Source organism: Rutidosis leptorrhynchoides, chromosome 1 (genome assembly GCF_046630445.1).
Source record: "Rutidosis leptorrhynchoides isolate AG116_Rl617_1_P2 chromosome 1, CSIRO_AGI_Rlap_v1, whole genome shotgun sequence".
In the NCBI taxonomy this organism is placed as follows: Eukaryota; Viridiplantae; Streptophyta; class Magnoliopsida; order Asterales; family Asteraceae; genus Rutidosis; species Rutidosis leptorrhynchoides.
In genome coordinates, this window is record NC_092333.1 from 667,832,186 (window position 1) to 667,846,261 (window position 14,076).

Here is a 14,076-nt window from a genome sequence, read left to right on the forward strand (position 1 = left end):
GATTCGCGTCAATTAGGGTGTCTGTTCCCTAATTCTTAGATTACCAGACTTAATAAAAAGGGGCATATTCGATTTCGATAATTCAACCATAGAATGTAGTTTCACGTACTTGTGTCTATTTTGTAAATCATTTATAAAACCTGCATGTATTCTCATCCCAAAAATATTAGATTTTAAAAGTGGGACTATAACTCACTTTCACAGATTTTTACTTCGTCGGGAAGTAAGACTTGGCCACTGTTGATTCACGAACCTATAACAATATATACATATATATTAAAGTATGTTCAAAATATATTTACAACACTTTTAATATATTTTGATGTTTTAAGTTTATTAAGTCAGCTGTCCTCGTTAGTAACCTATAACTAGTTGTCCACAGTTAGATGTACAGAAATAAATCGATAAATATTATCTTGAATCAATCCACGACCCAGTGTATACGTATCTCAGTATTGATCACAACTCAAACTATATATATTTTGGAATCAACCTCAACCCTGTATAGCTAACTCCAACATTCACATATAGAGTGTCTATGGTTGTTCCGAAATATATATAGATGTGTCGACATGATAGGTCGAAACATTGTATACGTGTCTATGGTATCTCAAGATTACATAATATACAATACAAGTTGATTAAGTTATGGTTGGAATAGATTTGTTACCAATTTTCACGTAGCTAAAATGAGAAAAATTATCCAATCTTGTTTTACCCATAACTTCTTCATTTTAAATCCGTTTTGAGTGAATCAAATTGCTATGGTTTCATATTGAACTCTATTTTATGAATCTAAACAGAAAAAGTATAGGTTTATAGTCGGAAAAATAAGTTACAAGTCGTTTTTGTAAAGGTAGTCATTTCAGTCGAAAGAACGACGTCTAGATGACCATTTTAGAAAACATACTTCCACTTTGAGTTTAACCATAATTTTTGGATATAGTTTCATGTTCATAATAAAAATCATTTTCTCAGAATAACAACTTTTAAATCAAAGTTTATCATAGTTTTTAATTAACTAACCCAAAACAGCCCGCGGTGTTACTACGACGGCGTAAATCCGGTTTTACGGTGTTTTTCGTGTTTCCAGGTTTTAAATCATTAAGTTAGCATATCATATAGATATAGAACATGTGTTTAGTTGATTTTAAAAGTCAAGTTAGAAGGATTAACTTTTGTTTGCGAACAAGTTTAGAATTAACTAAACTATGTTCTAGTGATTACAAGTTTAAACCTTCGAATAAGATAGCTTTATATGTATGAATCGAATGATGTTATGAACATTATTACTACCTTAATTTCCTTGGATAAACCTACTGGAAAAGAGAAAAATGGATCTAGCTTCAATGGATCCTTGGATGGCTCGAAGTTCTTGAAGCAGAATCATGACACGAAAACAAGTTCAAGTAAGATCATCACTTGAAATAAGATTGTTATAGTTATAGAAATTGAACCAAAGTTTGAATATGATTATTACCTTGTATTAGAATGATAACCTACTGTAAGAAACAAAGATTTCTTGAGGTTGGATGATCACCTTACAAGATTGGAAGTGAGCTAGCAAACTTGAAAGTATTCTTGATTTTATGAAACTAGAACTTTTGGAATTTATGAAGAACACTTAGAACTTGAAGATAGAACTTGAGAGAGATCAATTAGATGAAGAAAATTGAAGAATGAAAGTGTTTGTAGGTGTTTTTGGTCGTTGGTATATGGATTAGATATAAAGGATATGTAATTTTGTTTTCATGTAAATAAGTCATGAATGATTACTCATATTTTTGTAATTTTATGAGATATTTCATGCTAGTTGCCAAATGATGGTTCCCACATGTGTTAGGTGACTCACGTGGGCTACTAAGAGCTGATCATTGGAGTGTATATACCAATAGTACATACATCTAAAAGCTGTATATTGTACGAGTACGAATACGGGTGCATACGAGTAGAATTGTTGATGAAACTGAACGAGGATGTAATTGTAAGCATTTTTGTTAAGTAGAAGTATTTTGATAAGTGTATTGAAGTCTTTCAAAAGTGTATAAATACATATTAAAACACTACATGTATATACATTTTAACTGAGTCGTTAAGTCATCGTTAGTCGTTACATGTAAGTGTTGTTTTGAAACCTTTAGGTTAACGATCTTGTTAAATGTTGTTAACCCAATGTTTATAATATCAAATGAGATTTTAAATTATTATATTATCATGATATTATCATGTATGAATATCTCGTAATATGATATATATACATTAAATGTCTTTACAACGATAATCGTTACATATATGTCTCGTTTAAAAATCATTAAGTTAGTAGTCTTGTTTTTACATATGTAGTTCATTGTTAATATACTTTATGATATGTTTTCTTATCATAGTATCATGTTAACTATATATATATATATCCATATATATGTCATCATATAGTTTTTACAAGTTTTAACGTTCGTGAATCACCGATCAACTTGGGTGGTCAATTGTCTATATGAAACATATTTCAATTAATCAAGTCTTAACAAGTTTGATTGCTTAACATGTTGGAAACATTTAATCATGTAAATATCAATCTCAATTAATATATATAAACATGGAAAAGTTCGGGTCACTACAATTGGCTACTTTGAAAAGGGATCGCAAAGTTATTTTTGCTAATAAATGCCAAAGGATCTGACGCGGCTACGTGTTAAACTTTTACTCAGTTGTCGAGAGTTTCTCAGGTGAATAACTATATGCATAAATCTTTCCTTCCGTAGATGAAGTGCGGTTGATTCATCCTATCGATTGAGGTGTTTTCAAGAATCATGAAAGGTTTGAACGCAGATTGTAATCGTCAAGATACAAATGAGGTTTAAGATGAAATCAAGTGGAAAGAATTGTTTAGTTTCATATGTTATAATCAATATTTTAATTCATTTTAATTGTCCAATGTTGGTCCTCAGTTGATAGTCCACAGTTAGCAATTTAATAATTCGTATATAGTTTAATATATAATATTCGAATTAAATAATACGTATCGTGACCCGTGTACATGTCTCAGACTCGATCACAACTCAAACTATATATATTATTATAGAATCAACCTCAACTCTGTATAGAGAACTCGATCATTACTACATATAGAGTGTCTATGGTGATTCCAAATAATATATATAGATGCGTCGATATGATATGTCAAAACTTTGTATACGTGCCCCGATATTTAAAGTGCGTAAAATAAATAACAGAAATTAAATGACGATAAATAAAATTGCGAGAATGTAAATTGCGATAATTAAATTGCGATAAATAAAATGTCATCAGTTAGCTAGGAACAATTAGCTAGGAACAGTTAGCGTGGATTCTTAACAAAATTTCTCATAGTTAATTTGTTTGTTTCTAACAAATTTTATTTTATCAAATGTTTTCTTCATTATGCCACTTGTTGAATTCTGATAAATCAAAATCCAAATATGAAATTGGATGAATATGGTTATTCTATGGTGAACGGATTTGTTTATCGGTGGATGTAAGTAGGATAGTAAACGACTGTTGAATCAGCTTCGAAGAATGTACAGTGTAACTTATTAATGTGAAATCTGAATATTCCTCGGGTATTACCTACCCGTTAAAATATTTTCACCATTAACAGTTTGTACAAAAGAATTTTTAATTACAATCTTTATGAAAACATATATACATATATATTTTCTTCAGATGTATTCATGGATTTAATGAGTTAATATGATATTAAACTCATTTGCTTTTCGGTTGGAACTAGAATAAATAATCTCTAAAACTTTAGAGATTACACATTCGCCATGTCGAACGAAGATAAATGAGGTAGAACGATACGTAGAACGAAGATCATACTCAAAGTACAGATGATGATATTGAAGCATGGATTGTTGATGGTACTGGTGCTGTTATTGATGGTACTGTTGGTGCTGGTGATGTTGCTGAAGCTGGTACATTTTACACCATATTCTCCGAATTGATTATTCGAGCGCGAAGTTCGTTGACTTATTACTCCAAGATGATTGTCGATCGGAACGAGCGGATGAATAAGGTTCAGAATTGTGGATAGAATATAATCTTGTCGAGTTACCCTGGAAATGAGACTGAAAATGGTGTTTCGAACAGGTTCGCCGGTAAACGCTTCAGGTTCATTGTCAAGAGGTGAATTCGGTTGGTGGAAGGGATTACCTTCTGTGTGTTTCCATTAATTAAGTCGACTACGAACCCATCAGATGAATTGATAATGGCTGATTAGTTGATTCATGCCGATGACGCTGTTTTCGGAGCTTAGGTGAACATCTATGTCGGAATAGCTGTCGGAATAACTATCGGAATAGCTATTGGAATCTGAGGGACTCGAACTGGTTGCAGGATTCATCTCGTACGATCAGATGAAGGATTTTCGATAAGAAATAGATTATAGGATGTAGATTAGTACCTTGCAATACATAATTTACATATGCATATATAATACTAAAATTCCATAAGTTACAGAGGAATCTACATAAAATGTCAGGCAAAGTTTACAATAACAAATACGCTAAGATATGAATTAGCAGATATGCTAAGATATGAATTTTGTCCATACACTAATCATGCAATCAATGCAGTAAAACGTGTCTAGACTAAGAATGATAAGCAAGTGATTTTCTAAGAATGTTAAACAGGTAATTTTTGACATGAAGTGATAAGCAAAACTTTTGACAGGCAGACACGGTCGAAGTCCAGACTCACTAATGCATCCTAATGACTATCAGTTAGACACACTAATGTAAGACCCGGTTCGCTAAGACCACCGCTCTGATACCAACTGAAAGGACCCGTCCTAATCCATCCGGACGAAGCCCATATCGATTATAAACGATTCACAACAGTTGATTACATCGCGAGGTACTTGACCTCTATATGATACATTTTACAAACATTGCGTTCGTTTTTGAAAAGGCAATCTTTCATTACATCGAAAGTTGACGGCGTGCATACCATTTTATAATATATCTAACCATAATTGACTTAATAATAATCTTGATGAACTCAACGACTCGAATGCAACGTCTTTTGAAATATGTCATGAATGACTCCAAGTAATATCTTTAAAATGAGCAATTGCACAGCGGAAGACTTCTTTCATATCTGAGAATAAACATGCTTTAAAGTGTCAACCAAAAGGTTGGTGAGTTCATTAGTTTAACATAAATAATCATTTCATACTTTTAATAGACCACAAGATTTCATATTTCCATTTCTCATAAACATACGTCCCATGCATAGAGACAAAAATATCATTCATATGGATTGAACACCTGGTAACCGACATTAACAATATGCATATATAAGAATATCCCCATCATTCCGGGATCCTCCTTTGGACATGATATAAATTTCGAAATACTAAAGCATCCGGTACTTTGGATGGGGCTTGTTGGGCCCGATAGATCTATCTTTAGAGTTCGCGTCAATTAGGGTGTCTGTTCCCTAATTCTTAGATTACCAGACTTAATAAAAAGGGGCATATTCGATATCGATCATTCAACCATATAATGTAATTTCGATTACTTGTGTCTATTTCGTAAAACATTTATAAAAATTGCGCATGTATTCTCAGTCCCAAAAATATATATTGCAAAGCATTTAAAAAGGGATTAATGAAACTCACGCATATAAATATTGTAAAACAGTTAATAAAGCATTTGCATGTATTCTCAGCCCAAAAATATAATGAGTAAAAAGGGAGCAAATGAAACTCACCAAATGTATTTTGTAGTAAAAATACAGATGTCTATATTGTACAATGCAGGGTTGGCCTCGGATTCACGAACCCTTCTCGTCATCATAACGTCATTGAACTCAGATTATCATCATCATTTGTAAACCATTACTATCCTATCCATGATCACGTTCATAACCATCTAACATTATTTTCTTCGATTTTCTCCTAATCAAAATTGTAATCATAATCATAATCTTAATCCTCCTATCATCGTCATCATAATCTCATAATCCTACTCGCATCATTTTATCTTCGTCAACACAAAATCCATTTTATCATCATCTTTGTTTTTGTTTTCTATTATTATTATCTTTCTGATCCTAATCCTCATTAACACATGATCTTCTAATCATTCGCGTCATGCCCCATATATCACATAATCATTTAATCCTAATGATCCTGCATCACCTTCATTAAGGTTCATATCATCACGATATGAACACCCTATGTCTCGTCTATGATTCATCATCAAACATCTAATCTATGACATTCACCATTATCAAATATCTAATATAATTTAATCCCACTTATCATAAGTGCCTACTAATCATGTAACCTACTCCACCTTTTGTTATGATTTTTTTTTTATCCATCATGGTCCCATAAACAACTAATAAACATAGCAAACGTCCAAGTGGGTTTTAAATATGTTCCCAAAACATTTAACCAAGCCACTTTGTTTAGTATTCCAACATCTTTTCATTTTATTTTATTATATATGAAAGTAAGTTAGTGGATGTGATAGTGGTTGTTGACTTTAAATGAAAGTATCATTTGGTTAATTTTCATGTGAAGAAGTGGATTTCGTGGTTTATGCTGCAGAGAGAGAGAGAGAAGACAAGAAGGAGATAAAAGGTGACGGTTTTGGTTGGTTTCCAATCATCAACAGAACAGTCGAATGATGAAATTAGTGATGTCGGTTCTTGGACAAGAAATAAGAAAGGGTAGAGCTTGTGGTGGTGTTGTAGCTGTAAGCGGAATTAAAAAGGGACGGTGGTGGTGGTTTGGGTCACGGTTTACAGCAGTAATAGTGGCCTAAGTAGTGAGGGTCCTCGGCCAATAAAACAAAATCAACAAGTAGCAGTAACCTGCGGTAATCAAAGTGGTTAGTTGTTGATGGCTACGGTTGTGTTTTATCAACGGATAGTAACAGAAAATAAATATATATGGGTGTAGCAGCAGCGGTCTTAATAGTGGTTTAATGGTGGTGGTAATAGTGGTTTTAGAGTAGTAATAATATGGGTTGAAGTAGTGGTTGTCATCAAATAGAAGAAGAAAGAGATAATGAGGTGGTGGTAATTAAGGTGGTGAAGTGCTTGTGGTGGCAACAATGGGTGTTGTAACCGTGAGTGGTGGTGGTTCACCAAGGTGGTTCCGGTGACGGGTGATGAGAGGAATATAGATGATGAAAGAAAGATATAAGTATGCTATATTCTTATGTGTACCTATTTCTATGAATGTGTATGTATATGTAAGTATATATAATGCTATCGATGGTAATGGAATAATCGATTGGAACTATATCCAGTTGTTTTGCAGTGACTGAAATTGATACAAGTGGAGTAAAGAATAAAGAAAGGAAGATAAAGTTGATCTTGATATCTCCTTGAATTTGTTTGTATCGATGGTTTGATAATAACATGTAACAAACTGGGGACAGGAATAAAAGTCATATACAGTGAAACCGATTTAGATTCCTTCTCTGATTAAGTATTAATTTTAGTAAATATAATTACATTAAATAATAATAATACTTTGAATATTATTAATAATACTAAAAATAATAATACTGATATTAATATCATATATATATTGATAATTATTAATAATAATATTAATAATGGTATTAATAATAATAATAATAATAATAATAATAATAATAATAATAATAATAATAATAATAATAATAATAATAATAATAATAATAATAATAATAATAATAATAATAATGATAATAAGTTGTATTATAATAACAATAACAATAATTATAATAATTTAATGATTTTAGTAATACTGATTATACTAATAATATTAAATATAATATTATTAATGATATTAATATAACAATTTATATATATCAACTTTCATATCTAGTATTAGAAATACAAATATTGATTTTTAAATATTGGAAGTATTAATAATAATATTGATATAACAACTCTATATTATCTCAAATTATATTTCGAATTAATATATATATTTATACTTTTAATATTTATGTATCTATTTATAAATAATTGTTCGTGAATCGTAGGGAACAGTTGAAGGTCAAATGAATATATGAAACAGTTAAAAAATTTTGAGACTCAACATTACAGACTTTGCTTATCTTGTCGAAATCATATAAAGATTAAGTTTAAATTTGATCGGAAATCTCCTTAGTAAATATAATTACATTAAATAATAATAATACTTTGAATATTATTAATAATACTAAAAATAATAATACTGATATTAATATCATATATATATTGATAATTATTAATAATAATATTAATAATGGTATTAATAATAATAATAATAATAATAATAATAATAATAATAATAATAATAATAATAATAATAATAATAATAATAATAATAATAATAATAATAATAATAATAATAATAATAATAATAATAATAATGATAATAAGTTGTATTATAATAACAATAACAATAATTATAATAATTTAATGATTTTAGTAATACTGATTATACTAATAATATTAAATATAATATTATTAATGATATTAATATAACAATTTATATATATCAACTTTCATATCTAGTATTAGAAATACAAATATTGATTTTTAAATATTGGAAGTATTAATAATAATATTGATATAACAACTCTATATTATCTCAAATTATATTTCGAATTAATATATATATTTATACTTTTAATATTTATGTATCTATTTATAAATAATTGTTCGTGAATCGTAGGGACCAGTTGAAGGTCAAATGAATATATGAAACAGTTAAAAAATTTTGAGACTCAACATTACAGACTTTGCTTATTGTGTCGAAATCATATAAAGATTAAGTTTAAATTTGGTTGGAAATTCCCGGGTCATCACAGTAAGTAAGAGTCGGATCTGAAAATAAGTAAGCAACCGTTAGGTTGAAAGACGAGTAATGTGATTTTTATGCCCAATGTTTTATGCTTTATTATTCGCCTATAACTCACTAAGTGTAAAAGCTTACCCCCGTGTTGTTTTATGTTTTAGGAAATAAAAGCTATCGTGAAGGTAAGGAACCTGTTTGAAGGTAGCGGAGCATTGGCATTAGAGTAAGTGGTAATGCAAGTCTCTTTTAGAATCAAGCTCTATTGGTACCGCTTACCAAAGCCGAGTCCTTTGTAATTGTCAATTATGTTGTCATTAAGCTTTCGGGACCAAATTATGACTTTGAAATGTGTTAACATGTTTTAGTGGTTTAAAAGATCCTCGTGACGTTTGACGGTGTAAGAAACTGATTTAACTAAGTTTGGTTATGTACTATGTTGTTATAATGGGTTTTGGATTGATGAATTGTTAAAAATATGGTTTTGTTATAAAGTTGCAGGAATGTCCCAGCTCACGTGTAATGTCGCGCCGCGACAAATGGTGCCGCACCGCGGCATTGGTCATGTTTTAGTAACAGAGCGGCTGTTAAAAAGTGTCATAAAATTCTTTATATGTCGCGCCGCGACGCGGCAATTGCCTTGACCTGTGCAGGCACCCCTTTTAAAAAAAAAAAAAATTCTATCGTTTTAAAGGCGTTAAAAGTTGGTATCAGAGCTATGGTTTAAGGGACTTGGATAACCCACGATAGGGATTATCTAGGCTTAAACCATTGTTGTTAAAGGATAAGCGGTTTAGGACTTGCATGAATGTTAAGGTCGAATGATTGTGCCATGCTCCATAGGATAGAGTCGTTGACGAGACTTGTAGTGTAATGCTAAGATCATAGTTGACTTAAGTAAGGAGTTTAATACTCATTAACCATGGGTCATAATGGATTAAATGCGTAATAAGATGGTGTAATGACAACAGGCCATTGTCATTACTTCATTATAGTACGCATGAACGTCTACTATGGTCATGGTGAATTGAGTTAGAAATTCTTTCGGTTTGCTTGGTTATGATAAATAATGATGCAGGTATTTGAACTAATGAGTTGAGTGTTTTGTTTCAGAATGGCTATCGTATCCCCAAACAGAGGTAATGATGAGGATGATGAGTACGTCCACACCTCGTCAATGGAGTCTATTGAAGGCTCACAAAATGAATCCGATGAGGTTCTTTGCCAAACGATATATCGGGACAAATAGGACAAGCTTTGATACGATACACCCCAACCCTCTTAGAGAAGATTAAGACGTTGATTAACGATCAATTGGACGAAAAGTTAAAGACTCTTATGACCAATAACCCTACCTTAAGAGGAGAAGGGGGAAGTGGGGTAAGACAGGAAGAAGTAGAAGCCCCGAGAAGAAAAGATGATCGTTTTGAGTATAAGAATTTTGCTAATTGTCATCCACCGGAGTTTCATGGTAAGGTTGACCCAATTGTTAGTCAAAGGTGGATTGATGAGATTGAGGAAACTTTTATGTTGTGTGAATGCCCCGAGCATTTAAAAGTAATTTACGCGGCTCACCAAATGAAGGGAAGTGGTTATGAATGGTGGAATTTCATAGTTAAGTCACATGGGCGAGATGTGGCAACAAATTTTTTGTGGGATAAATTTTGTGAAATGTTTATGACTCAATTTGCTCCACCCGCTGAAGTTAGTAGGTTGAAATCTGAATTTATGAATATCGAACATGGAAGTAAACCAGTGACCGAGTTTAATGCCGAGTTTAATGATAAGTCCCGGTTTTGCCCGGACTTTGTTTCAAGTCCCAAGTTGATGATGGATCACTATCATGAGAAGTTAAACCCCGAATTAAGTGAGTTTATTGATAAGAGCACTTATAAGACTTTAGCCGAAATGATGAATAGGGCTCTTGTGAGGGAACATGAACTTAGGAAGAAAGCGGCGTTTAAGCGAAAGTTAGATCAAGATTCAAAGTCAACGCAAAGTATGAGCCCGAAGAAGGGCAAGTTTAATTCCGAATCTCCTCACAAGTCAAAAGGGGGTTTCATGTCGGGAAAGAGTGGTGGTAAAGAAGTGAATTTATGTAATAGATGTGGTAATAATCATGCGGGTGAGTGTAAAGCGGGTACTACCGATTGTTATTCATGTGGGAAGCCGGGTCATAGAGCCGCTGAGTGTCCTAATAAGGGAAAACAATGTTACTATTGTTTTGAAAAGGGTCATTTTCAAGCCGAGTGTCCGGAGTATAAGAAAGACTTGGCAAGTGGTAGTGTTAAGAAAGAGGTTAAAACGGAACCAAAGACTAGTGAAAGCCGACCAAGAGCCCGAGCTCATCAGATTACCGCACTTGAAGCGAAGGAGTCCCAAAATGTGGTGTCAGGTACCTTTATTGTAAACTCTTTACCTGCGCATGTTTTGTTTGATTCCGGTGCTACGCGGTCGTTTGTTTCTTATTCTTTTTGTAAACATTTTGACATGACCTCAAGTATGTTAGAGCATCCTTTAGAGGTTGAGATAACGGATAATAAAACCGTTATGGTGTATAGTATCATTAAGGGATGTGAAATTATTTTGGATGATGAAAAGTTTGTCATAGATTTGATACCCATGCATATGGGAGAATTTCAAGTAATTGTGGGAATGGATTGGTTAGATGACAATGAAGGGATAATTTTGTGTCGTAAGAAAATTGTGTCAGTTCAATCACCAAGTGGGAAAGTTATATGGATTTATGGGGAACGGGCTAGGCGTGCTATTCCTATATGCACGTATGCTAGGGCTAAAAGATTTTTGTCTCATGGATGTTGTGCGTTCTTGGCACATGTGGTTGATAATTCGAAGAAGGTTGTCGAAATAAGTTATGTACCGATAGTTAATGAGTTTCCGGATGTATTTCCGAATGAGTTACCCGGTGTACCTCCCGAACGAGACGTAGAGTTTAGAATAGATTTGATTCCTGGAGCCACGCCAATTGCCAAAGCTCCTTATCGATTAGCCCCGTCGGAAATGAGAGAAATGATGACTCAACTACAAGATTTGATAGATAAGGGTTTTATACGTCCTAGTAGCTCACCTTGGGGAGCTCCAGTTTTGTTTGTGAAAAAGAAGGAAGGGACAATGAGAATGTGTATAGATTATCGTGAATTGAATAAGGTCACTATTAAGAATAAATATCCATTGTCGAGGATAGATGATTTGTTTGATCAATTACAAGGTGCATGTTTCTTTTCAAAGATAGATCTAAGGTCGGGTTATCATCAATTAAAGGTGAGGGAAGAAGATATCCCTAAAACGGCTTTTCATACGAGGTATGGTCATTATGAATTTGTGGTTATGCCTTTTGGGTTAACTAATGCTCCAGCCGCGTTTATGGATTTGATGAATAGGGTTTGTCGACCGATGCTCGATAGGTTTGTGATTATATTTATTGATGATATTTTGGTGTATTCTTGAGGGGAAGAGGAACATGCGGTGCATTTACGACAAGTATTAGAGACTTTAAGGAGAGAAAAGTTGTTCGATAAGTTCTCTAAATGCGAGTTTTGGCTTCGTGAAGTCCAATTTTTGGGACATGTCATTAATAAGAAGGGTATTTGTGTTGATCCGGTAAAGATTGAGGCGATAATGAGATGGGAACCACCTATGAACCCCACCGAAGTTAGGAGTTTTCTAGACTTAGCGGGATATTATCGACGGTTTATACAAGATTTTTCTAGAATAGCCACCCCACTCACAAAGTTGACTCGTAAAAGTGTGCCATGGAGATGGGAAGAAAAACAAGAACAAGCGTTTCAACTCCTTAAGGAGAAACTTGTTCAAGCTCCTATACTAGTTTTACCGGAAGGGAATGAGAATATGACGGTTTATTGCGATGCTTCTAAGAAAGGTTTAGGGTGTGTGTTAATGCAAAATGGAAAAGTCATAGCTTATGCTTCTCGACAATTGAAGGAACATGAAAAACGTTATCCCACCCATGATTTAGAATTAACGGCCGTGGTTTTTGCTTTGAAAATTTGGCGTCATTATCTTTATGGTGTTAAGTTCTCTATTTATACCGATCATAAGAACTTGAAGTATTTATTCGATCAAAGAGATTTAAATGATAGACAAAGGAGAGGGCTCGACTTGGTGAAAGATTATGATTGTGAAATTTTTTATCACCCCGGGAAGGCTAATGTGGTGGCGGATGCTCTTAGTAGGAAGTCGAGTCACCAACCGATTAAGATAACAAGTTTGGCTATGGTAATATCACCTCAAATATTTGATAGTATTCGAGTAGCACAAGGTGAAGCTTTATTCCCCGAAAACGTAAGAAAAGAAAGGATCAAGGGGTAAGTTGATGATTTTGTGGTAGATTCTAGTGGTTTGAGGCTTAGATATGGAAGAATTTGGGTACCTTTACAAAGTGATGTTAGGAGTGAGCTCCTTGACTTAGCTCACAAATCTAAGTATTCGATTCACCCCGGTGCTACGAAAATGTATAGAGATCTAAGGAAAGACTATTGGTGGCCGGGAATGAAGAGGGATATAGTTAAGTATGTGTATAAATGTCTTACTTGTCTTCAAGTGAAGGCCGATCATCAAATGCCTTACGGTAAGTTGCAACCATTAGAAGTACCGGTTTGGAAATGGGAACACATTATAATGGATTTAGTGACTAAGTTGCCTAAGACTCCTCGACAACACGATGCCATTTGGGTTATTGTTGATAGACTGACTAATAGCGCGTTATTTTTGGCAATAAGAGAAGCTTCATCATCGGAAGCAATGTCTAAATTGTATATGAAAGAGGTTGTTGCAAGACATGGAGTACCGGCATCCATTGTTTCGGACCGTGACACTCGATTTACCTCACGTTATTGGAGAAAGTTTCAAGAAGAGATGGGCACTAAGTTGCATGTGAGTACCGCGTTTCACCCACAGACGGATGGTCAAAGTGAGCGAATTATACAAACTCTTGAGGATATGTTAAGGGCGTGCGTCATTGGTTTTGGTGGTAGTTGGGATAATCACTTACCTTTAGTTGAATTTTAGTATAATAATAGTTATCATTCTACCATCGGAATGGCGCCTTATGAGATGTTGTATGGAAGGAGGTGTAGAACTCCAATATGTTGGGGTGAAGTGGGTCAAAGGGAATTAGGAAGCACGGAAGTTGTACAACAAACCAAAGAAATGATAGATCAAATTCGTGAAAGAAAGAAGGCGGCACAAGATCGACAAAAGTCTTATGTGGATAA